At 42.8% G+C, this 25,805-nt stretch overlaps 1 protein-coding gene across 1 annotated transcript in view; it reads right to left on the reverse strand.

Moving 5' to 3' along the window:
- Positions 1-1,831: 1,831 nt before the first annotated feature.
- LOC129707262 (transcription factor MafB-like) overlaps positions 1,832-25,805 on the reverse strand; it is a 392,235-nt gene continuing 368,261 nt past the window's right edge. Inside the window, exon 4 of the mRNA XM_055652173.1 lies at positions 1,832-8,551. The gene's annotated coding sequence lies outside the window, so the exon portion shown is untranslated. The remainder of the gene's footprint in view (positions 8,552-25,805) is intronic.

The raw sequence follows: 25,805 nt of genomic DNA on the forward strand, positions 1-25,805 counted from the left end.
ATGGCAATGTGTCGTCCGAGAGAAAGCAGAAACAAACGTTGATGAATACTGCTCAGTAGATGTTGGAGATAATTAAAAATCTTGTTCTTCTTCTTGCGTATGGTGTGCACAGCCTAAAGTTGTAGGGCACCTTGTTCTATTTGATCTTATTTGATTGTGCACGCCGGGTTGATTGCATTCGTCGAAATAGGGCGGACCACGTGAGGGTTGCAATTTTCCACCCCGAGAATCTACGTGTGTGTGTGTGTGTGTGTGTGTGTGTGTGTGTGTGTGTGTGTGTGTGTGTGTGTGTGTGTGTGTGTGTGTGTGTGTGTGTGTGTGTGTGTGTGTGTGTGTGTGTGTGTGTGTGTGTGTGTGTGTGTGTGTGTGTGTGTGTGTTTGTTTTACTAAATAGACCAAACCTGAGCAACTTCCTACATTTTGCCTTTATCTTGACTAGAATACCTGTATTACAGAGGCACTTCTGTTACATAGGTTAGCTTATAACAAAAATCTGATTAAAACATTGCAGATCAGCCGACTTATTGTTACAGGTTCTACATGGTGTGTCATCATGGTGTTCCACTGTGGTTGATAATACAACATATTAACTTACTTTCAGTGGTAATCCATTGTTCCCTGTTGAAATTGTATACAAAAGCACTCAGACCACATTAACAAGAGTCGAGGCAGGGTGTTGTATGGTTATTCAAGTTTATTTATTCAACCACCATCGTTCTATGATCACAGAGAAGCATTGCTACTGACACAAACAGAGTTCCAGATTTGGACCCCAATCTTATCCCAAACCCATCTGGTGCGATCACAGTACATTTGTACAAATCATCTGCAAAACTGCTTCCAAAACAGAAGAAACCCACTTCGATCCGTGTGTTTGAAATTTTTTCTCCTTTACATCTTCTTCACGGAAATCCCCGTCACATAGCATTATCCAAAACACACAATCAACTTTTGTCACCACTTTTGTCTCTCTCATGGCTTAGTTAGTGAATATCTAAATGCACTCTTTTAATCGCCCTACTCCTCCCATGTAGGTGAGAAACCTCCCTCCAGCCATTGCATAACTAAAGCATGCATTTGAGTGGTCTTTATATACACATATATACATAACACTTTGTATCCTGGTCTGCATCTACACTATGTACAATCTACTGAGGAACTGAGGAAAGGCTCCTTCACAGTATGTTATTATTCAGTTAAAATTCCTTAATATATTACTACAGAGCAAAATTCTATAAAAAAAGATTCATGCATAGAGTTTTTCTTAGTTATAAGGTAAGATTGCTTCTTACACGATCTTTCCTTTTGAAGTCAATTCTCTTCACATTGAGAATGCTGTTTCGCCTTTCTTGGTGAAATCAGACGTTTCCTGATATCTTGTCTCATAATTGGAATAATTTCCCTCTCAGTAAATGGTGGCAGCAACGGTGCAGGCCTAATCGAACGAAAGAAGTGACTGATTTTCATCCGGACATTATTTTTGGACACCAGAAGCTCGGGCTACCAAGATCAGGTGGAGTGGCACAGCAAGGGCTAAGTTGTGAGGTGGCAGGGACTGAGGAGTCGCGTCTGCTCGTAATCAAAGTGAAAATGACCCCACCGCAGCGATAAACAAAACATAAAGCTTAACAGCGAGACTCAGTCCTTAGCATACTGGAGAATAAGCTGTGCAGAATAATATGATGACATTCCCATGGAAATGCTATCAGCTGTAAGTCACATGACTCAGAGACGACAAACACCAATTATCTTGAACTTTGATCTCAGAGAGTCTTGCAGAGTGGAAACAGGTCCTTCAGCCCAACATGCCCACACCGACCAACATGTCCCATCTACCTGAATTTAGCCCATATCCCTCTTAACCTGTCCTGTCCATGTACCTGTCTAAATGTTTCTTAAATGCTGCAATAGTACCTGCTTCAACTACCTCCGGCAGCTTGTTCCATACACCTACCACCCTTTGTTCGAAAAGGTTACCCGTCGGGTTCCTATTAAACCGTTCCACACACATTAACCCTATGTCTTCTTGTTCTTGAATCTCCTACTCTGGGCAAGAGACTCTGTGCGTCTACCCGATCTATTCCTCTCATGATTTTGTACACCTCTATAAGATCACCCCTTATCCTCCTGAACTCCTAGTCTGCCCAACCCTTCCAACTTACTCATGACCAAAGTCTGTCTCGCTGATAGTCAGTCCATCTGTGGGATCCTGTTGCTCAGCAGCATTAAGAGGACAATGTGGTACCCTTCACTGCCCTCAATTCAAATGGTGTACATCTTTGTTTTCCATAAAGCAGCCCCTTTAGGTCAAGAGAATCAAGAGTGTTTTATGGTCCTATGTCTGAAAACGGAACAATGAAATTCTTGCTTGCAGCAGGACAGTAAGACATGTAAACATGCTGGAAATTGGGTGATGGTGGCGGAATTCTAAAATGTTCTCATGGCCTTATTGAATAAAATGCAGAATTTCCAATTGAATCCCAAGAACCTCTGCCCTGTGAATGCTTGAAATGGCAAAAGAGTATTTGTGAAAGGAGATGAAGAGGATTTTCTTTTTGCCAGAATGTGGTGAATCTGTGGAATTCATGGCCACAGACACATGTGGAGGTTACGCCAATGGATATTTTTAAGTTGGAGAATGAACGATTCTTGATTGGTATGGGAGTCAGTGGTTATGAGGAGAAGGTAAGAGAATGTGGTTGAGAGGGAAAGAATGATCAGCCATGATTGAATGGTGGAGTAGACTTGATGGGCCGAATAGCCTAAATCTGCCCCTAGAACCTATGAACTTATGATGGTTTTAGTACCATGAGCCCATGCATCAGGAATACATTGAACCCCTATCTAAACAGCGAAAGGTGCTTTACATTGCAGATAGACAAAAAAGCTGGAGTAATATAACGAGTATGACAGCATCTCTGGAGAAAAGGAATTGGTGACGTTTCGTTTCGAAAGCCTTCTTCTGACTGAGAGTCAGGGGAGAGAGAAACTAGAGGTATGAAAAAATACAGAACAAATCAGAGCTGGCACCGATGACCAAGGAAAGGTGGAGCCCACAATTGTCCATTGTCGGCTGTGGTAGAGGTGATAACGAAGGGATATATGTTTGCGAACAATGGAACTGGCAGGATGACTAGGATGGAGGAGGGGCAGTGTGAGGGAAAGCATGGGTTACTTGAAATTGGAAAAATCACCATCAATTTCACTGGGTTGTAAGCTGCCCAAACTGGCTGTTATGTTTTCCTACATGACATGTCTTTACTTCAAATGATATTTGACTGTAAAACACTCTGCGACATTTTAAGTTTGTAAAAGTCACAATATGAATGCACAATTGTATTTTCTATCTGTTCTTCTCTCTCTGAGAAAAACCTTTTACAGCAAAGTATCTCTCAGAAACTGATCTCTCAGTATTTCTCAGGAACTCAGTAAGGAACACACGGCGATACCTATTTTTATTTTGCACAATTGTTCTAACATGGTCAAGATGGCAACTGCTGAAAAGCTGTGTCCGAAAATATCTTGAAAATGAATGTTCATCACGAGGTTAGATGAGATACCTAATGGTTACAGCTAACTAAAGGGACGGCACAGTGGCGCAGCGGTAGAGTTGATGACTTATGAAACCAGAGACCTGGGTTCCATACACCCGTGGATGCTGTCTGTATGGAGTTTGCTCATTCTCCCTGTGACCATGTGGGTTTTCTCTGAGTGATCCATTTTCCTCCCACATTCCCAAAACGTGAGGTTTTATAGGTTAATTGGCTTCTGTAAATTGCCCCTAGTGTGTAGGATAGAATTAGTGAATGGGTGATCACTGATCGGCGTGGGCTTGGTGGGCAGAAGGGCTTGTTTCCATGCTGTATCACTAAGCTAAACTAAATTAAATATTATGCATATCATTTGCTGTCCGGTCTTAATGATTTTAATTTTACGTGTATATTTTTCAGGATACGGGCTTTGCTACAAAGACTAACATATATTGCTTTTCCATAATTTCTCCTACACTCATTTGCTGGGTCATTTCACAGGGTATTATACAATTAGCTACACGTGTAGGGCTAGATGCTGGGTCGTATACAATGTTGTTTTGGATGAGCATGTCTACTGTGGGACCAAATATTTCTGAGCCGCCATACTGTGTGCATTTTCAAGTTTCTATTAGTAATCAGTCCCCTATAATATTCATGTGATAGCCCACTCCCTCAAACTGCGTGAAACATCAAAGCAATGTTTCTGAAGAGGCACATGCGTAAGAGGTTTAGAGGGATATGGGCCAAATGCGGGCAGGTGGGACTAGTGTAGCTGGGGCATCTTGGTCAGAGTGGGCAAGTTGGACCAAAGGGCCTGTTTCCACACAGTATGATTCTGTGACTCTAAATCCACACCTCAATTTGTGAATTAAAGGAGAGCCGATGACCACACCAATCGATATTGGACATTTCTTTAGCATGATTAGACTTGAGCTGCGTTATTTATCATACTGTAATTTTAGGGGTTTTTTTGTTTTAGTTTAGGGATACAATGTGAAAGCAGGCTCCTCGGCCCACCGAGTCCACCCCGACCAGCAATCACGCCTACACTAGCATTACCCTACACACGAGGGACAATTTACAATTTATTCAAAACCAACTAGCCTACAAACCTGCACATATTTGGAGCGTGGGAGGAAACTGGAGCACCCAGAGAAAATCCACGCAGTCACAGGGAAAACATACAAATTCCATACAGATAGCACCCATGGTCAGGATCGAACCTGGGTGTAACGCAGCAGCTCTACTGTTGCACCACTGTGTGGTCCTGAAATTGTATTCATTTTTTTAATGGAATAGCATTCTAGCGGAGGATTAGAATGAACAGTTTTGCTTAATAAACGAGATGCAAAAAATGCATGTCAGACTTTATGCACAACAGAAATCGAATAAAATCAAGAACTTGACCAATATGAAAGAAGAATATTACTAACTGACTCACTATTGAGAAGATAAAAACTCAATCGTGGGGGAGTGGGTGATGGAAAGAAGAAATGCTATCATAAAAATAAGATGGTGTATATTTGTCTTGATACAACATGATATGAATGGAGCAGCTGGGCTTGTACACTCTGGAGTTTAGAAGGATGAGAGGGAATCTCATTGAAACATGTAAGATTGTTAAGGGCTTGGACACGCTAGAGGCAGGAAACATGTTCCCGATGTTGGGGGAGTCCAGAACCAGGGGCCACAGTTTAAGAATAAGGAGTAAGCCATTTAGAACGGAGACAAGGAAACACTTTTTCTCACAGAGAGTGGCGAGTCTGTGGAATTCTCTGCCTCAGACGGCGGTGGAGGCAGGTTCTCTGGATGCTTTCAAGAGGGAGCTAGATAGGGCTCTTAAAAATAGCGGAGTCAGGGGATATGGGGAGAAGGCAGGAACGGGGTACTGACTGGGTCATGATCTCATTGAATGGCGGTGCTGGCTCGAAGGGCCAAATGGCCTACTCCTGCACCTATTGTCTATTGTCTATTGCTATTGATTTAATCTGTGACTCACTACATCAGAAAGTAAACTTGTACATTGATGTGAATTAGTGAAATTTTGTCATGACAATAGATAATACCACCATACTGGACCTCGGATAGAAGTGAATCACTACACAAAAATGTCTCACTTTTGAGTACCACTACATTGAAAGGCCATCCCTGCATTGGAGAACATGCAACAACACTAGATACTGGTGTTAGACAGTCTTTCATAATATTAGGTACATCGACTCAAAGGATGTGTATCAATATACTGTGATGTGAAGAATCAATGTATTGAGCTTTTCATTGGCTTTGGTACCATGGAAGAATCCATTGTGAACAGGGATGTGGGGGAAGGAATGGAGGACAGGAGAAGGACAACACCTCCCAATAATCAGTGAACTTATTGAAGGACACAAATGTTTATGTATAATCCACACCTCTGCGTAGACGCCCTATAAAAACTGTCAAATGGAAATGCCTATATACATCATGACACTGAGGAATATTCTTCAATGCCCTTTTAGGTGTTATTGATAAATTGACAGGAGTGTCATCAATTGCTCCACAGCTTCTTCTGATATGGTCAATTTAGTTCATTTAATTTTTGAACAAAAACAAACACTGGATTCAATTGCTAAGCATGGGCTTCAGCCCAGTTAGACCTTTGCCAATGTCCCAGTTGGCGATCTATCTTCAGTTGGCACCTCCAGTGTTGATATTAAGAACTCCTAGATGTTGGGGACATTGTTCATGACACATATGAGAAAGAGCCAATTGTGTTGGAAATCCTTCTTCTCTCTGCGGTCCTTTATAAAAGTTGACAATCTTCTGCAAATTTCAAGCTTATATTTTCCTTACATTGAGATAATTTCCCCAACTACCTCCTCTGTTTTCCCTGATGAAATCTGGCCTGCAGATTAGTTTGACTGTGAATCCTATCACCAGCCAAACTTCCTTGAATCTCAGATCAGTAGTAAATGTGAATGTCTCTGCATTGGCGGAAACCTTCTGTTCAATTAAGACCCTGAACCGACTAAGAACAGCTCACATCAAAATTCCACTGGAACTTTATCATACAACCTCTCTTGCACTAACGAGTCTGCACTAACAAAGCCAACCACAAACAAATTGTTCTAATTTTAGCTCATTTTTAAAGTTACTTTTATGCATTTGAAAAGTACTGGGGAAATTTTAGAACATGTCATCTCTCATGATTCTGTTTGAAGATTTGGTCAAATCTTCCACAAAAACAAGAGTCCAAACAGTAGCATTCTTTTCAGGCAGATGTCTAAAAACACCCGAGTTGCACAGGTTTATTGCTTCTGAAATAGATTGCATTGATTTACCTCACCGCTTTCTCAGATTATCTGTAAACGTAAATGCTTCCCCCCTTTTTCTCCTGATTTCTTTCCTCTCTCAAACGTGCACTGTATGAGAGCTCAAAACAAATGGAGATTAGCGTGACATGTGCCGGCACAGCAACAGTACAGGGAGAGGAGAATGAATGCTGTTGTAGGTTGTGCCCTGCTGCTAACTACAGCCTCTGCACTACACACAGTGAACTTAAGCTGCTAAACCAGAAGAGCCTTTCTTTAAAAATCAAATAGGAAAGAGGTTCATTTAAACAAAGCGGGGAAGACCCTATGACAATCCAGAGCTGCGTTCAGCTTAAATGATAACAAATACATATGACAATCTGAAGTCTATCAGGACACTTGTTCGATGTTCTTTCTTTCTCCTCAGTCTTCCACAGTTCAATTGTAGCCTTTGGCTTTAACCTAATATTCTCCTAAAACATATTACCAGCAGCTGCATGCATAATAAATACAGGCTAGAGCACCATTATTCAAATAGCTTGTTACAAAAAGTCTGTTCTAAATCTTTGCTTGATTGCAGAAGTTCTTATTACTTATATGGATGGTTTACATTGGCGGATGCGTCAATGATTAAAAAATAGCACACTCATTTTGAGTGGACTGCGAAATGCAAGCAGTGGAGCTGTGATGTCTCATCTGTCCTGGTCTGGCAGCGAGATAAGACGGCATCAGAGTGACTTGATAGGAGAGCAGAGGTTCGTGAATCACCAGCTGATAAAATACCCTTGAGGTACCAATTTATTTGTGATAAAACAAAGAGGTTTGAAAAGCTGGTGTTGATCGTGGTGATGGGCCACTTTGTCATTTATTGTTATCCCAATGGCAGCCCAGGATCACTGGATGTTGCTTTTACACGAGAGCAAGGATACTGTGTTTGAATGTACTTCGCATTGTCCCTTGTAGTTCAATGGTGCAGTAAAATGGACAACGGATGTATGCTGCAGGCCATTCAGGTGTCAATGCTGTGGAAGGAGTGGGGGGGCTTTTGGGTGTACATTGTCTCATACATTCATGATGCTACTGGGAAGTAGATTACAGATACTGTTGGCCTATTTTTATTTGAAAACAAATTGGCTTGTCTTGGTACCTCCATAGGGCAATGTGTCCATATACCACAAATATTGTCATCCTCAATCTTCCCCAACACGGATGTGGAATTCTTCCTTTGTGTTTGGTAGGTAGTGAGGGCCGTCCCCTGTAGGTTGGTCAGTTTCCGATGGCCAGCCCTCATTGAGAGCAGTAAAAACGGAGTTGCTTCACATAGTAAAGGTTTTAATCCAGAAAGGTTTTTGTTTTTCTCTTTGAAGTAGTTCTCATCTGTACTTGTTGGCATGTGTGACCAGCAGGTAAGCTGGGAAAAGTGGGAAAACATGCAAAGAGATGGTTCAGCAAGCAGATGCCGGGCTGTCGCGAAAGAAGATTGTCCACCATTGAGGAAAACGTGTTCAGTATTTTCTCGTCAGAGTCATGCAAGTCTCACTTGTGATGATTAACTAAAGACAACAGCAGGTTTGCTGCAGGAGGATTCGAGCCAAAGTTTAATATTATGCAAAAGCGTACTCAATGGAAGACAAGGTAAAGTCTATATAAAATTATCATCTAAGTAGAAGAGTCTTACACGTCTTGTGCTTTGGAACAAAAGATGATCATCATTCAAACTCTTGCTTGCTGTCGGGAGAGAGAGAGAAAAGGAACACGTATGAGAAATTAGTTTGTAAAACAAATCTCTTAGCAAACAATGCTATTGTTGAAATATAATTCCATATTATTACATAGGTTGGTTCCAAGTTTCCTAAATTATTAATGTAAATCCCTGAATTATTTGTTGAACAATATACCAAAAATAAAACTGTATTTTTCACACTTTCACAAGAAAAGGAAAAAGGAATATCAGTTATTATTGAACCCTGTTACTTAACATATTTCAACCGGGTTGTGGATATTTGATATTGCCAGGAAATTATTCGCTTTGTATTCAGCTGCACCATTGATGTTTCCTGACATATTTTCTTATGTTCATTTGTTCCTTGTCTTTACTAAGTGTACAGTTCCAATTAACATGAAAACAAGAGCGTGGTTATTATACATTATACATCATCCACTTGAAAATGTCTTACAATACAGCTTATGAAAAAGTCCCTTGGCTGATTAAAATTCTCTCCATGGCGATTGCTCAAGTCAAATGTTTGACAAAGGGAGATCCATTGATTTGCAAATGCAATTCATTTTCTTCCTCCCACTCATACCCCATGCCAGCTCACTTCTAATGCAAACCTAATTCTCAGATTTATCCAACACACCTTAAGCTCCAACCTTCAATTTTGCTTAAACTATTAGGGCGGCACGGTGGTGCAGCTGGTAGAGCTGCTGCCTCACAATACCAAAGACCCGGGTTCGATCCTGAACTTGGCTGCTGGCTGTGTGGAGTTTGCACATTTTCCTGGTGACCGTGTGGGTTTCCTCCGGTTTCCTCAAACATCCTAAAGGCATGTGGGTTTGTAGGTTAATTAGCCTCTGTAAATTGACCCTAGTGTGTAGCAATTGGATGAGAAAATAGCACAGTAAAATACCATTGAACCAATGAAATCCTCGTCACTTGGAAGGACCAAGATAAACCAACTTGTGTTTCATCCCAAAATGCTTGCTGTTACTCTTCCACGGATGCTGACTGGTCTGCTGAAACTTCAAGTATTTTCTGTTTTTTTTTAATTTCTTATTCAAATTAATGCAGTATTAGTCCCAGAACAAAAAGACTCCAAATTCACAAAGCTGATGGAGACAATAGGAATACATTATAAATGCAGCATTAACGACTGCAAATAGCAACGTAACATGGATATTTTTAAGAAACGCTTTATTTTGTAGATATAAAGGTGCAGGTCCACATATCATTCCTTGTCTATGGTGGATTGTCAACCTGTAACCTGTGTAAGCTGTTTATGGTGTTTTGGTGAAATGGCAGATGGAGTTTAAGTCTGGGCAAGTGTGAGGTGATGCACTTTGGGATGCCAAATGCTAGGGGATAGTAAATAGTTAATGGCAAGACCGCTAAAAACATGATGTATAGAGGGATCATGGGGACCAAGTCCATAACGTCTTGAATGTGGTAACACAGTAGATAGAGTGGTAAATAAGGCTTATATGTAAGTCTTCATTGGTTGGGTAGAAGAGTCCATTGCGTAGGTGTCAGAGGTTATGGGTAAAAGGCAGGAGAATGGGTTAGGAGGGAGAGATAGATCAGCCATGATTGAATGGCGGAGTAGACTTGATGGGCCAAATGGCCTAATTCTACTCCTATTCTTTATGACCTTATGTAAAAGAATCAGGACGTCATGTTACAACTTTATGAAACTTCCATTAGACCACATTTGGAGTATTGTATGCAGTTTCAATTGCCATACTACAAGAAGGATGTAGAGGATTTGGAGAGGATACAGAAGAGGTTTAATAATAATAACAATACAGTTTATTTCCATTGTAAATACATACAACAAAATTTCAGGCGCACTGCCCAAGTGAAACTCCAATGTAACAGATAAATAATAACGACAATGGAAATAACAAAAACGGCAAAAACTTTACCATGTAGTGTTTATCAGAATGCTGCCTAGATTAAAGGGTATTAGCTGTAAGGGAAGTTTGGACAAACTTGGATTGTTTGCTCTAATATGTCAAAGGTTTAGGGGAGACCTGATTAGATACTAATATTACAAGAGGCATGGATAGAGTAGACACTCAGAACTTATTTCCCCTGGATGGAAGTGTTAACAACAAGAGGGCATGACCTTAAGGTCAGAGAAAACATGTTCACACAAGATGTTTGGGCAGGTTTGTTAAACAGAGAGTGGTGGGTGCATGGAGTGCACTGTCAGGTGTGGTGGTCAAAGTATACACAACAGTAGTGTTTAAGAGGCTTTTTAAATTATGACATGGATATGCAGGCTATGGAGGGATCTGGATCACATGCAGGCAGATGAGATTAACTTGGCATCATGTTCAGCACAGACTTTGTGTTCCTGTATTGTACTATTCTATACTATTCTACAGTTCTATGTTCTAAGAGTCATATAGTCCTTTGGCCCACTTGTCCATGCTGACTAAGATGTCCATCTAAGCCAGTCCCATTTATCCACATATGACTTGTACAGTCTCTGCCTTTCATACCCACGTACATACCCTAGTACCTTTCAAATTCAGTTATTGGAGCTGCTTCAACCACTGGGAGCTTGATCCATGTATGTACCACACTCAGTGTTTAAAATGTTTCTCATCAGGTTCCTATTAAATATTTCCTCTCTCATCTTAAACCTATGCCATCTAGTTTTTGATTCCCCTACCTGGGAAACAGACTAAGCATTCACCCTGACTTTGCCCCAATGAACCCTATCTATGAGTTGTTCCAGCCCTCTTTTTTAAATAATAGCCACAGTGATCTAGGTAGTTGCTATTCTGAAGTTTAATTCAACATGCATTAAATAGTCCTGTACGCGAAGGAAAGTCAGAGAATTGTAGCACAGAAACCTGCCACTTTGGGGCAGAAAGTGGTTCAGTTAGTGGAGCCACAACCCAACATCTCCAGCCATCTAGTTTCAATTCTGCCTTGCAGTGCTGCCTGTGTGGAGTATGTTTGTTATCCCCTTGAGTGACTGAGTTAGTGGGCAAAATAATGGCAAATAGAGTTTAATGTGGGGAAGTGTGAGGGTGAGCACCTTTATAAATAGATTATTATCTAAATAAAGAGAGACTGGAAGTGAGTAAAGTACAGAAGGATCTAAATGTTCTACTGAATATCAGTAAAAGCTGGAAGGCAGATCCATTACATAGGTAAGAAGCCAAATGGCAATTTGGTGCTCATTGCAAAGGGGCGGAGTTCAAGAATAGGGAGGTTTCTTTGCAATTGTACTGGGTATTGGTAATGACCTCATCTGGAATATCAAGTAGCGTTGTAATCCCTTTATCTAAAATAAAGATAAAGTAACATTGAACACAGTTAAAGGACATTCTTCAGGCTAATTCCTGGGCTGAAAGGTTTGTCCTACCAAGAGAAACTAAATAGTTTGGGCCTGGATACCCTGGAGATTAAAATAATGAAAAGTTACCTTATTCAAACCTGGAAAGTACTAAGAGGGGTTGATAGGGTAGTTGTTGAGATGTTTTTGCCAATCAAACATTGGGAAAACACAACAAAATAAGAGGATGGTCAAGTAAAGCTGTGGGTCAGAAAATTGCATACTTTAGTAAATTTACTTTCGAGATATAGCATGGAAACAGGCCTTTCAGCCCACCGAGTTCACACTGGCCAGGGATCCCTGTACACTAGCACTATCCTACATACTAGGGACAATTTACAATTTTTATCAAAGCCAAATAACCTAGAAACCTGTAGATCTTTGGAGTGTGGGAATGGAGCACCCACAGAAAACCCACGTGGACACGGGAAGAACGTACAAACTCGTAGTCAGGATGGAAATCAGGTCTCAGGCGTTGTCAGGCAGCAACTCTACCATCATGCCGCCTTTTTCTTCCCAAATGTCTTCTCATAGAGACAGGTGAATCTCTGGAATTCTCTTGCCCAACGGGTAATGGAAGTTCATTAGAAGTGTTTAAAAGGTGGATAATTTGTTGGAATATCGAAGAATAGAGGCACAGAACAGGGGAGACCAGCTCAGCATAGATCAGCCATGATCATGTTAAATGCCGGTCTCCTAATCCTAATGTGTAGGATTTTCCCAGGATGGTCCAGTTTCCTCCCACTTCTGAAAGCTGTGATTGTTGGTGAGTTGTTAACCAAATGTGTAGATGAGTGAGAATAATATTGGAATTAGGGCAATTGATGGCCACATTTGTACCTGGTGGGATGAAGTTTATGTTTCTATGCTGTATGGTTAAACTGATCCTCAAGTACACATCTAAGATTATCCCATTTACACATCTCGGACCATAGCCTTCCATGTCTTGACAATTCAAGTGCTCCAAAAATATTTCTTAAATATAGGAGCACTTACCTCCATCCTTTGACTATCGCAATGGTATCAAATGCAATGACTTCTTCGTTTTGAACTGTGAGTGATGAGCAGTATGGAACAATTTTATTCTGAACATTAAATGCGTGTCATTTAGTTACGTATCTCCTGCCAAGGGCCATATGAAGGGTGTTCCTCATTCTAAATAAAGTTTCTCCACATTACAACAGGGACTGCACCTTCACAATTTGTCTATATAGCAATTTAGGATATCCTGGAGTCATGAAAAATAATGTACTGACACGTTTTTATTTCCTCTGGTGTGTGTGAAAGTATCGTTTTTCTGTACACGTATATGCTCAGTCCACCTAGGCTTATGCAATCTCACGGTTGCCAAGCACTTAACCCCTTCCCATTCCCATACTAACCTTTGTGTCCTGGATCTCCTCCACTGTCAGAGTGAGGCCACGTGCAAACTGGAGGAACAGCACCTCCTGCTTTGTTTACAACCCAGAGGTATGAATATTGATGTATCTAATTTCACCTAACCCTTTTCCCCCCCCCCCCCCACCCCACACTAGTCGTCCTGCTTGTTCACTGTTAGTATCCCTTTGTTATCCTCCTCCACAACCAACAATGGACCATTATGGGCTCCTTGGCCATCAGTGGTAGCCTTGATCCTGTACCTTTTCTTACCGCTAGTTTCCCTTTCTCCTGACTCTCAGTCTGAAGAAGGGTTTTGACCTGAATCATCATCTATTCCTTTTCTCCAGAGATGCAGCCTGACCTGATGTGTTACTCCAGCATTTTGAGTCTTTCTCCGGTGTAAACCAGCATCTACAGTTCCTTGTCTAGAATGTCTATGTGATGGGGCACAGAATAAAGTTCTCATGGTAATTTTTTTTTTTTTTTTAATGGGCATTCAAACCAGAACAGAAAATAAGCAAAGGAACAAATTGAAACTGAAATATCCAACAACATCAGTGGAGAGGAAAAATAACTGATTGCCAGGAAGCTTTTGGTTTCAGTTTTGAGATTTCTTTCCCGTTAACATAGAAACATAGAAACATAGAAAATAGGTGCAGGAGGAGGCCATTTGACCTTTCGAGCCAATCACATTCATTGTGATCATGGCTGATCATCCACAATCAGTAAAGAGCCTGTCCCACGAGCATGCGACTCCATGCGGCAAGCGCGACCTAACGTGGTCGCTTGATCCATATGGCCTCTTGGGGCTAGTCCCACTTCGATCGCCGGAGCCGTACGGAGTTCTGCGGAGCTGGTCCCGACATAGCGCGGGACTCCAAAAAACTGACCGTTCAAAAATTCCGCGCGGCAACGGCCTGCCGGCCCGCAGCCGCCTCGACACCGTATGCACCGTCTAGACACCGTACGTCACGCGCGAACTTCCCGCGGACTTCACTCAAACTTCATGTCACTCACTCGACCGCCGCGCGGCCACCGCTTCTGGTTTGGTCACTCTTGCCGCATGGAGTCGCATGCTCGTTGGACAGGCCCTTAACCCGTGCCTGCCTTATCCTATTATCCCTTGATTTCGCAAGCCCCTAAAGCTCTATCTAACTCTCTTTTAAATTCATCCAGTGAATTGGCCTCCGCTGCCTTCTGTGGCAGAGAGTTCCGCAAATTCACAACTCTCTGGGTGAAAAAGTTTTTCTCATCTCATCTCCCCCAACATTGGGAACATTTTTCCGGCATCTCGCTTTTCCAGTCCTTTTATTATTTTAAATGTTTCATTAAGATTGCCTCTCATCCAGTGAATACAAGCCCAGTTTTTCCAATCTTTCCTCATGTGACAGTCCTGCCATCCTGGGGATTAACCTTGTGAACCTACGCTGCACTGCCTCAAAAGCAAGGATGTCCTTCCTCAAATTAAGAGAACAAAACTGCACACCATACTGCATGTGTGGTCTCACCAGGAGCCTGTGCATCTGCAGAAGGACCTCTTTACTCCTATACTCAAATCCTCTCGTTATGAAGGCCACCATTAGCTTTCTTCACTGCCTGCTATACCTGCATGTTTACTTTCAGTGACTGGTGTACAAGGTCACCCAGGTCTCGTTGCACCTCCCTTTTTCCTAATCTGATGCCATTGAGATAATAATCTGCCTCCTTGATATTGCCGTCAAAGTGGACAACCTCACATTTATCTACATTATATTGCATCTGCCTTGCATCTGCGCACTCACTCAATCTGTCCAAGTCACCCTGCAACTTCCTAGCATCCTCTTTACAATTCACACTGCCACCCAGCTTTGTGACATCTGCAAATTTACTAGTGTTACTTTTAATCCCATCATCTAAATCATTAATATATATTGTAAACAGTTGCGGCACCAAGCCTTGCGGCACTCCACTCGCCACTGCCTGCCATTCTGACAGGAACTTGTTTATTCCCTCTTTGTTTCCTGTCTCCCAACCAATTCTCTATTCATATCAATACCTTCTATCTTTAGCAGTGATATTAGTTAGATTCACAAATAGCATGTTATTCTCTTTGTTCTTTATATGCTCCCTGTTTGTTATCTTACTTATCCAGTTTTGATGAGGGGTCGTTGACCTGAAATGTCAACTCTGTGTCCACCTCACCTACGCTGCCTGACTTGCTGTGTGCTTTCAGCATTTCCTGCTCCTTTTCTTCAGATTTCCAGCAACCACCATTTTTAGCCCCAAGAGCCGCAGACCTGGTAATGCACAACATTTAAAAATGCATGCAGAATTATTCTTTATATGTTCAAGTGATAGGAGCACCATTAGGCCATTCGGCCCATCAAGTCTACTCTGCCATTCAATCATGGCTGATCTATCTTTCCTTCTTAACCCCATTTTCCTGCCTTCTCCCCATAACGCCTGACACCCGTACTAATCTAGAACCTATTTATCTCCGCCTTAAAAATGTCCATTGATTCGCCCTCCACAGCCTTCCGTGGCAATGAATTCCACAGATTCACCACCTTCTGACAAAATAAATTCCTCCTTTACCTCCAATTTGTCCATAAAATATGATTGGTTTCTAAAATAGCCCTGAAAAGAATGGGATAGGAGGACACGGATGGGTGACATTTTGATTTGGGACCTTTCGAGACTGATTCTCAGGATTCTATCATATACAGTTTCTTGGGTCATTAGATTTCTCTTCGCTCTTTATCTAACACGCTTTTGTGCCCCTTTCATCTCTAGCCTCCATCTGCCACTCAACCCCCCCCTCACCCCCACTCCCCCCACTCCTCATCTGTATCCAACTATCACTTACCAGGCTTTGTCCCAACCCCAACTCTCTTCTAACTTTCTCACCTACTACAATCAGTCTGAAGAAGGATCCCGACCTGAAATATCACCTATCTATGTTCTCCAGAGATACTGTCTGACACGATGAGTTACTCCAGCACTTTGTGTCTGTATTTTTTTAGTAAACCAGCATCAACAGTTCCTTGTTTCTACAGGAATGGGACAGGGTTGATTAATCTTCTTTTTGTTAATCACCTATTAAAACCAGGAGGTTGCGTCAAAGTAGCGTAAATCGTGTCTTGAATAGTAAGTCGCTGCTTCACTTAGAATTAGAATGTTCACATCTACGTCCCATGATCAGTTTAACAATACCAAGTGGCAGTGATGAGATCTGATAGTAGGTAGTTGATTATCTTCTTTAAAGTTGATTACCTTAATCCTCCAAATCCATGCAAGGATTTAAACGCAAGGAAGAGAATTTTTAAAGCAAGTCATTTTGGACAGGGAACCAAAGTAGGTCAGAGTTAAGACAATACAGTAGCACTGGGACAGAGCAGTTTATTAACTCGTAGTCTAGGGGGTGCACAGTGGTGCAGCGGCATTACAGTGCCTTACAGTGCTTTACTAGTTCAGTTTCCACCCAAACTCCAAAAACGTACAAGTTTGTCGGTTAATTGGCTTTGGTAAGTTTTAAAAATTGTCCTTAGTATGTAGGATAGTGTTAGTGTACGGGGATCGCTGGTTGGCATGGACTAGGTGGGCCGAAGGGCCTGTTTCCACACCGTATCTCTAAAGTCTAAAGTCTATAGTCTGTGTCGTATGTGATAGTAAAGGGCCTGTCCCGCTATGGCGACCTAATTGGCGAGTTTAGAAGCGTTTGCCCTCGACTCATACTCGCAGCATGGTCAGCACGAGGTCAGAGGAGGTCTTTGTAAATCTCCTTCATGCTTGAGAGTAGTCGGATGACTGCACAAGATGACAGGAGGCCATGAGGGTGGTTGCGAGACACTCAAAATCTGGCATCTGAGGCTATGTCATTATTGACAAACAGCTCACCTTTACAGGATAGTTGCCCAAAGCAAGACCTCAAAGTTTAGAAACAAGGAACTGCAGACCCTGGTTAATACACAAAAGGACAGGGTGCAGAGAATATTTACGAGGATGCTGCCATGACTTAAGTGCCTGAGCTACAGAGAGTGGTTATGCAGGCTAGGACTCTATTTCTTGGTGCGCAGGAGAATGAGGAGTGATTTTATAGAGGTGTACAAAATCATGTGTTGATTAGATCGGATAGATCACTGAGACTTTTTCCCAGCGTAGGGCAATCAAGAGCCACAGGCTAAGGTGAGGGGGGAAGGAATTAATAGGAACCCGAGGGGTATCTCTTTCACGCAGAGTGGTAATTGTCTGGAATGGGCTGCCAGAGGAGGTAGTTGAGGCAGGTACTATCGCATGGTTTAAGAAACATATTGACAGGTACATGGATAGGACAGGATTAGTGGTATTTGGGTCAAATGCAGGCAGGTGGCACTAGTGTAGAATGGAATATGTTGGCCAGTGTGAGACAGATGGGCCAAAGGACCTGTTTCCACACTGTAAGACAGTATGACTCTTTGACTCCATGACACAAAGTGCTAGAGTAACTCAATGGGTCAGGCAGCATGTCTGGATAACATGGATAGGTGATGTTTTGGGTCAAGACCTGTCTGAAGATGGGTCTCGGCCCGAAACGTTACCTGTCCATTATGTTCCAGAGATGCTGTCTGACCTGCTGAGTTACTCCAGCACTTTGAGACCTCATGGTTGTTTGATGTCACTTGGGCACAGATATATGCAGCTGTCTGAATAGCTGAGGGCAAAACTTAAAACATGGTCCAGATCATGCACGATCAGTCTCACTTCTCTGCAATCGCTTAATCTACATGAATGATAAGGAGCTATTCATTTACTGTTGGCGAGTGAGTCAAATTCCATTGTGACCACAAAGATTTCTCTGTATTGTTAGTAAAGGCATTTCTTGATTCTGGCTTTCTTCCACAAAAATGGAAAATCAATGGCCCGAGATATAACATATAAAGGCCAGACATCCAGGGTAAGAAAAGGGACCAATTTTTCTTGGATAATAATGTATTAACCTCTAAACTCTTTGCATTTTAGCAATGACACAAAATAAGAATTTTGTCAACATCAGTCGAAATGTTGGGAAAATTACGTAGGCTAATTGGAAAAAAAACTGCAGATGCTAGAAATATGAAACAAAACCAGAAAATACATGAAACATTCGGTGGGTCAGGCCGCAGTGTGGAAAGTTAAACAGAGTTGATGTTCCAGGTCAAAGACCGTTTGGCAGGAGAACTGAACTTTGCCAGTGTTTCCATTAACTCTGCCTTTCTTTCCACAGGAGGTGCGTGACTTAGAGTCCTAGTCACACAACATGCAAAAAGGCCCTTCAGTCCAACTTGCCCCACACTAGCCAATGTGTCCCAGCTACACTAGTCCCACCCACCTGTGTTTAGTCTGAAGAAGGGTTTCGGCCCGAAACGTTGCCTATTTCCTTCGCTCCATAGATGCTGCTGCACCCGCTGACTTTCTCCAGCATTTTTGTGTGCCTATGTTTAGCCCGTATCCCTCCAGACCTGTCCTATCCTTGTACCAGTCTAACTAGAATGTTGCGATAGTCCCTGCCTCAACTATCTCCTCTGGCAGCTCATTCCATACACCCATCATCTTTTGTGTGAAAAGGTTACCCCTCAGATTCTTATTAAATCTTTTCCCCTTCACCTTCCTGAGTATTTTCAATATTTTCTGCATGTTTAGCTTCCCAGCCCACTTATTTTCCCGAGTATTTCCCTAGAAATGGTAGAGTGAAATAGTACAGGAATAACAACATAAACGACATAAACAACTTGAGTCCAATTGCATTGACACGAGATCGATCACTTTATCTCCAATTTCATCACCAATCTTATCATGCTTTACGTTTACCAAGGTATGCTGAACAGCACACTCTCCAATTAAATTAGATACTACTATACACAAATACAACCAAGCCGGACTCAAGGACAATAAGTTAATGTTTTTTGACTTCTAAACTTTAGAGTCACAGTGCGGAAACAGGCCCTTCGTCCAACCGAGTCCGCACCGATCAGCGATCACCCCAGACACTAGCATTATTCCACACACTAGGGGGGTGGAAGATTGCAACCTTCACGTGGTCCGCCCTGTTTCGACGAATGCAATCAACTCGGCGTGCACAAGCAAATAAGATCAAATAGAACAAGTTGTCCTTCAATTTTAGGCTGTGCATGCCATACGCAAGAAGAAGACACACATTGGAGAATTTTACAGAAGCCAATTGTACATGTACATTTGTACATCTTTGAAGTGTGGGAGGAAACCAGAATACCCACAGAACACCCACGCGGTCACAGGGAGAACCTACATCCTCCATACAGACAGCACCCGTAGTCAGTGTCGACTAGTTGTGGCACCATTTCCGAGTGGTGACGCCATCGAGTGTGGCTGCCTCGCCTGCAGCTGTCTGTCCTTTCATTCTTTTTGTTATTTTTAGTCTGTTTTTGGTTGCTTTTGGAGGTCTTTAGTCTTTTTTATGTGGGGGAAGGGGAAACTGTTTTTCTTGGTCACTTCCTGGTCAAGGATGCGAATGTTCTCCGAGCCGCATCTTCGCCCCCTGCCATCTGGATTGGCGCGGCCTATCCCGCCGGAGACCGGCCAGAGCTTCAGCTTCAGCTTTGGCAGCGGCTCAGCACGGGGAGAGCGATGCCTTACCGGGAGTCGCCGTGTTGGAGCTCCGGAGTTCTGGGACTGCCGACTTTGAGTACCGTGGAGCTGTGGCCAGCGGAGTTTCCAGCCACAGGCGGCGGGAGCTTCCAGCCACTGGCGGCGCTGACTTTGACCACGGAGCCTGGGATCTCTCGCTGAGGTCACCAGCGTTGAATCTCCACCCAGCTCGGCCTGTGGACTTCGGGGGCTGCAGTCTCCGGTAGGAAGCGGCCGATTTGAAGGCTCCGGGCCGCTGAGAGTGTTCTTCCATTCGAGGGCTCAAAACATCTGGCCGCCGTGCGGCGACTGCGGAGGCCTCAATAGGTCCCGACCACGGGTGAACAGAGGAGGAGGACTGAATTTTGGTGCCTTCCCACACAGTGGGAAATGCTGGATTCTGCTGTTGGGGATGTTTTTTATATTTTATGTTAAACTCTAATGTTTATCTTATTTGTGTGCTGCATGGTAACTCAAATTTCACTGCACCAATTGGTGTATGTGACAATAAATGTCCTTTGTCCTTTGTCCTTTGAACCTAGGTCTCTGGCATTGTAAGGCTGCAATTACACCGCTGTGCCACTGCACCACTTCTTAGACCATTCAGCCCATCAGGTCTACTCCGCCATTCAATTATAGCTGATCTATCTTTCCTCCTCAACCCAATTCTCCTGTCTTCTCCCCATAACCTCTCACACCTATACTAATCAATAGGTACAGCAACTGGAAATATATGGAGTGCAGAACATAGTTCTTGAACATCGTAACTGACCATTTTTGACAAAGCCCAATGTCCACAGTGGGCTAGAGGTGAATATCTGACAGTACCCAGTTTATGGAAGGAGCGATGCTTGCAAGTTTATGGCCTCGAGATAATGGTATTTAACAATATCGTTTTTGAAACTGAGCCAGTGATTGAGTCAAAACCTTAAGTACTTGCTAACTTACTTTTTGACATAAAAGAACATGCTACTCAGTAATGCTTCAGTGTTTCACTATGCCTGTTGCTAGGATGTCAAATCTGAAGCTGCTTTGCCCAACTGTCTGAAGTTCTCTTCTCTTTGAGAGTGGGAGCTACGTGAATGCCTCTTTCTCTGGGTGCTTTGGTGTTTCTAAAGTTTGATTTCAAAATTCCTTCCGATAATTAAATTCAGCCTACACACACATATATATATATATATTATATATATGTATATAAAAAAAGACTGCCACTTGCAGATCAGGTACAATAAGCTATTATGGGCCTGTGCTACTGTGTTACAGTTAACACAGAACAAAACCCTGTCTGTTTGAGGCTCCCTGCCCGTTGCCATGGGGAGAACAACAAAAAAAAATTAATCTATTTGTCAATGATTTTTTTCCCTTCTTTTATTCTATGTTGGGCTTGGAAATGTGCACTGCTGCGGTGAATAAATAGAAGGAGAGGTTTTTAATGTGCGCTGATTTTAATGACTACGCTTTGATCCTCAATAAAGTGACTTTTGATTCTAACGGTAAAAGAGTGACTGAGCCTGTACAGCGCTGGACGTGACTCACAACCTCAGTCAATGCAAGTCTGGGCACTTACAGCTTGTAGCCTAGAGTTCTGGACCATTCCCCTCATTTGTCAATGCACTGCTACAGAGTCTGTACAGAGCCCTGGCCATATACGAACCTGGCTAGTAATCCAAGAAGGGAACTACGATTGAACTTTGTGCGCTGGTTCCTGTAGATAGAACAGCGGAGGGGTGACGTTTAATATTTAACCTGTTCACTGCCTAGATATTTTTTCACTATTGGCCACCCTGGACCAGTATGCTTTCCAGGTTAAGGACGACTCATCACACAGCCATAGCATGACACAAAGCTGAAACTAATATACTCGGGGGTGACACTGAACAGTTTAAAAGGATGCAATGATCACTGCCTACATTACACTTGTTCTCCCTCTCTCTCTCTCTCTCTCTCTGTCTGTCTCTATCCCCCTCTCTGTGTGTGCGTGTATGTGTGCATGTGTGAGCGTGCGTGCGCGTGCATGTATGTGAGTGTGCGTGTGTGTGTGTGTGTGTGTGTATCTGTGTGTGTGTGTGTGTGTGTGTGTGTATGTATGTGTGTGTGTGTGTGTGTGTGTGTGTGTGTGTGTGTGTGTGTGTGTGTGTGTGTGTGTGTGTGTGTGTGTGTGTGTGTGTGTGTGTGTGTGTGTGTATCTGTGTGTGTGTGTGTGTGTGTGTGTGTGTGTGTGTGTGTGTGTGTGTGTATCTGTGTGTGTGTGTGTGTGTGTGTGTGTGTGTGTGTGTATCTGTGTGTGTGTGTGTGTGTGTGTGTGTGTGTGTGTGTGTGTGTGTGTGTGTGTGTGTGTGTGTGTGTGTGCATGTGTGTGTGTGTGTGTGTGTCTGCGTGCACGAGTATGTGCGTGCGTGTGGCAATGTAACAAATTGAAGTCCAAGATGATGATGATGACATTTTATTTTTCAAGTTATGAAATAGGACGTACAACATAGAAAAGAACCTCCTACAGATACATTCAGATCGTTGGTGTATATAACAAACAGCCAATGTCCCCAGTTCCTATGGCTGGGATGTACCAGTAGCAACAGGCTTTCAATTACAAAAGCAATCCTTGACCATCACCCTCTGCATCCTACCACCAAGCCAATTTCAGATGCAATTTATCTTATCTTTTGCACAAGGTTCCTATGTGGAACCTTGGCAAAAGCCATGTTGTCTAGTGTATGTGAACTATATCAACGGTACCACCCTTGTCGATGCACTGTCACCTTCTCAAAAACAACGGTATCTCAGCTGGGCAGATAGTACCTCCGGAGAAAATGGATAGGTTACGTTTCGTGTTTGGGTTCAAAACAATCTTGAAATATACAGAGTTATTGTCACTGACTCTACAGTGCACTCTCACCATCATTCATCCACAAGATTGATGATTGATGATTGAAATTGAAATGTCCCTCTAAATTTTCTTATCCAAGTACCTGTCCATATGTCTTTTAACCACTGTGATAGCAATGTGACAAATAAACCGTATTGTATTGTATTGTATTGTAGTAGCTGTACCTGCCTCAACTACCTCCTCGGGCAGCTCATCCCATATTGCCACCTCCCTCTGAGTGAAAAAGTAACCTTTTGGCTTTCTATTAAATGGAAACCTTGAGTCGCGGGCAAGGTCGCCAGAGGTTTCCGTTCAGGTTACCTAAGTGGGACAGGTGCATTAGGATTTTAAATTCACTACCCTGGTTAAAAGACTGTGCATTCACCCTATCAATTCTCCTCATTATTTTATTCACCTCTATAAGATTACCTCATAGCTTCCTGCGCTGCAAGTAATAAAGTCCTAGCTTTCCCAATCGCTCCCTGTAGCTCAGACCTCCGAGTCCCGGCAACATCCTTGTAAATCTTCTCTGCACTCTTTCCAGCTTAATGACATCCTTCCCACAGTGGGGTGACCAAAACAATAACACAATAACTCGGCCCACTGAACTCACACTACATCAATCAGCACATAATCCTCCAACACTTTTACCACCTCCAACGGGATCCCACTCAAGCCAACATCTTCCCATCTCCACCCCTTTCTGCTTTCCGCAGAGACCGTTCCCTCGACAACTCCCCGGATAACTCGTCCCTTTCCACCCAAACCACCCCCTCCCCAGGTACTTTTCCCTGCAATCGCAGGAGATGCAATACCTGACCCTGTACCTCCCCCCTCGACTCCATCCAAGGTCCCCAACAGTCTTTTCAGGTGAGGCAGAGGTTTACTTGCACCTCCTCCAACCTCATCTACTGCATCCGCTGTTCTAGGTGTCAACGTCTGTACATCGGCGAGACCAAGCGCAGGCTCGGCGATCGTTTCGCTGAACACCTCGGCTCAGTTCGCCTTAACATGACCTGATCTCCCGGTTGCTCAGCACTTTAACTCCCCCTCCCTTTCCCAATCTGAACTTTCAGTCCTGGATCTCCTCCATCATCAGAGTGAGCCCCAGCGCAAATTGGAGTAACTGCACCTCATATTTCGCTTGGGTAGCTTACACCCCAGTGGTATAACCATTGACTTCTCTAACTTCATATAGCCCTTGCTTTCTCTCTCTCTCTCCATCCCCTCCCCCTTCCCAGTTCTCCCACCAGTCTTACTGTCTCCGATTACATTCTATTTCTGTCCCGCCCATTCCTCTGACATCAGTCTGAAGAAAGGTCTCGACCTGAAACGTCATCCATTCCTTCTCTCCAGAGATGCTGCTTGTCCCGCTGAGTTACTCCAGCATTTTCTGTCTACCGTTCACAATAGTTCCATGTTACCCTTTTCTCATCCACTCCCTACACATGTGGGGCAATTTACAAATGCCAATTAACCTACAAACCCGCACATTTTTGGAATGTGTGGGAGGAAACCGGAGCAGCCAGGGGGAATGTGCGCGGTCACGGGGAGAAGGCGTTAATTTCACACTGACAGCTTCCAAGGTCAGGATCATACCTGGATCTCTTGCTCAGTTACATCCCCACAGATTAGATCCAGTACTTCCCCTTTTGGCTTTTCTGATGTATTTCAGGAACTCATTGGGACTTGATTCAAAGTTCAAAAGATTCAACTTTCAGCTTGCCTCTATCCATGTGTAATTAAATTGGAAATAAAAGAGGCTATTTCCCTACAGCCATTAGGCTATTAAACACCACAACCTTCAAATAGGCTCTGAACTACATAGACTTGGGGGCACTGGCTTTGTCTTTTTGCACTATTTTAATGTCTGTTTTTATGTGTATGTATGTGCACGTATATGTATATATACACAGAACTTTTTTTTCTAGTTTATTAGATTGTTTACAGAGTACTATGCTTACATATTTTCTGTTGTGCTGCTGCAAGTAAGAATTGCATTGTTCTGCCTGGGACTTATGACAATAAAAGAGACTCTACGCACATCTCGTACGTGTATGTGACAAATAAACTTGACTTGACTTGACTTGACTTCACCTGCCCAATTTTCCAAATTCTCTTCTGTCCAGTAACATTTCAACACAACTAAATGAGGCAGTAAAGGTGTGGTGACGGAGTGCAATCAATGTTCCATAATTCTTCATTCATTAATGCTGCTGTCACTAAGTCCTGCATAAATCAGCCTTCCAACATCGCTAAACAGGTAGTGAGGGGTAAAAATCACATTTGTAAGATTGATTTTAATTATTTGCCATGAGTGACAGTGACCTGATTGTGATTTCCACTATGAATCTTCAATATTCTCTTTCGTTAATTCTAATGAAAGGTGGCGCAGCGGTAGAGTTGCTGCCTTACAATGCCAGAGACCCGGGTTTGATCCTGAGAGAGAACATTGAAAGTACGTACAGACAGAACCCATAGTCAGGATCGAACCCGGGTCTCTGGTGCTGTAAGGCAATAACTCTATTGTTGCGCCACTGTGCTACCCTTTATGTATGGTATTATCTGATTTGATTGGATGGCATGCAAAACAAAACTTTAACTGTAGCTCGGTATACAAGACAATAATAAACCTAAACTTAAACCTCAAGCCAATGGCCATGAAAATCAAAAACTGTCCTGTACTGTTTTACTTTTAGTTTTTTTAGAGATACAATGCGGAAACAGGCCTTTCACCCCACCGAGTCCATGCCAACCAGCGATCCGCGTACAATAGTATGACCCTACACACTATGGACAATTGACTATCTTTACTGAAGCCAATCTTTGGAGTGTGGGGGGAAACCGGAGCACCCGGAGAAAACCCACGTGGTCACAGGGAGAACATACAAACTCCTAGCCGACAGTCCCCGTTGTCAGGATTAAACCTGGGTCTCTGGTGCATGAGGCAGCAACTCTACTGCTGTGCCACTGTGCCGCTTCTGCATGTTCCTTTTGCTGGGAATTATATTCAATCTTTCCCTTTGCTCTACCTATTGTACTTATGTTTGGCTTGATTATATTAATGTAT

The sequence above is a fragment of the Leucoraja erinacea genome, chromosome 21 (genome assembly GCF_028641065.1).
Source record: "Leucoraja erinacea ecotype New England chromosome 21, Leri_hhj_1, whole genome shotgun sequence".
Lineage (NCBI taxonomy): Eukaryota > Metazoa > Chordata > Chondrichthyes > Rajiformes > Rajidae > Leucoraja > Leucoraja erinaceus.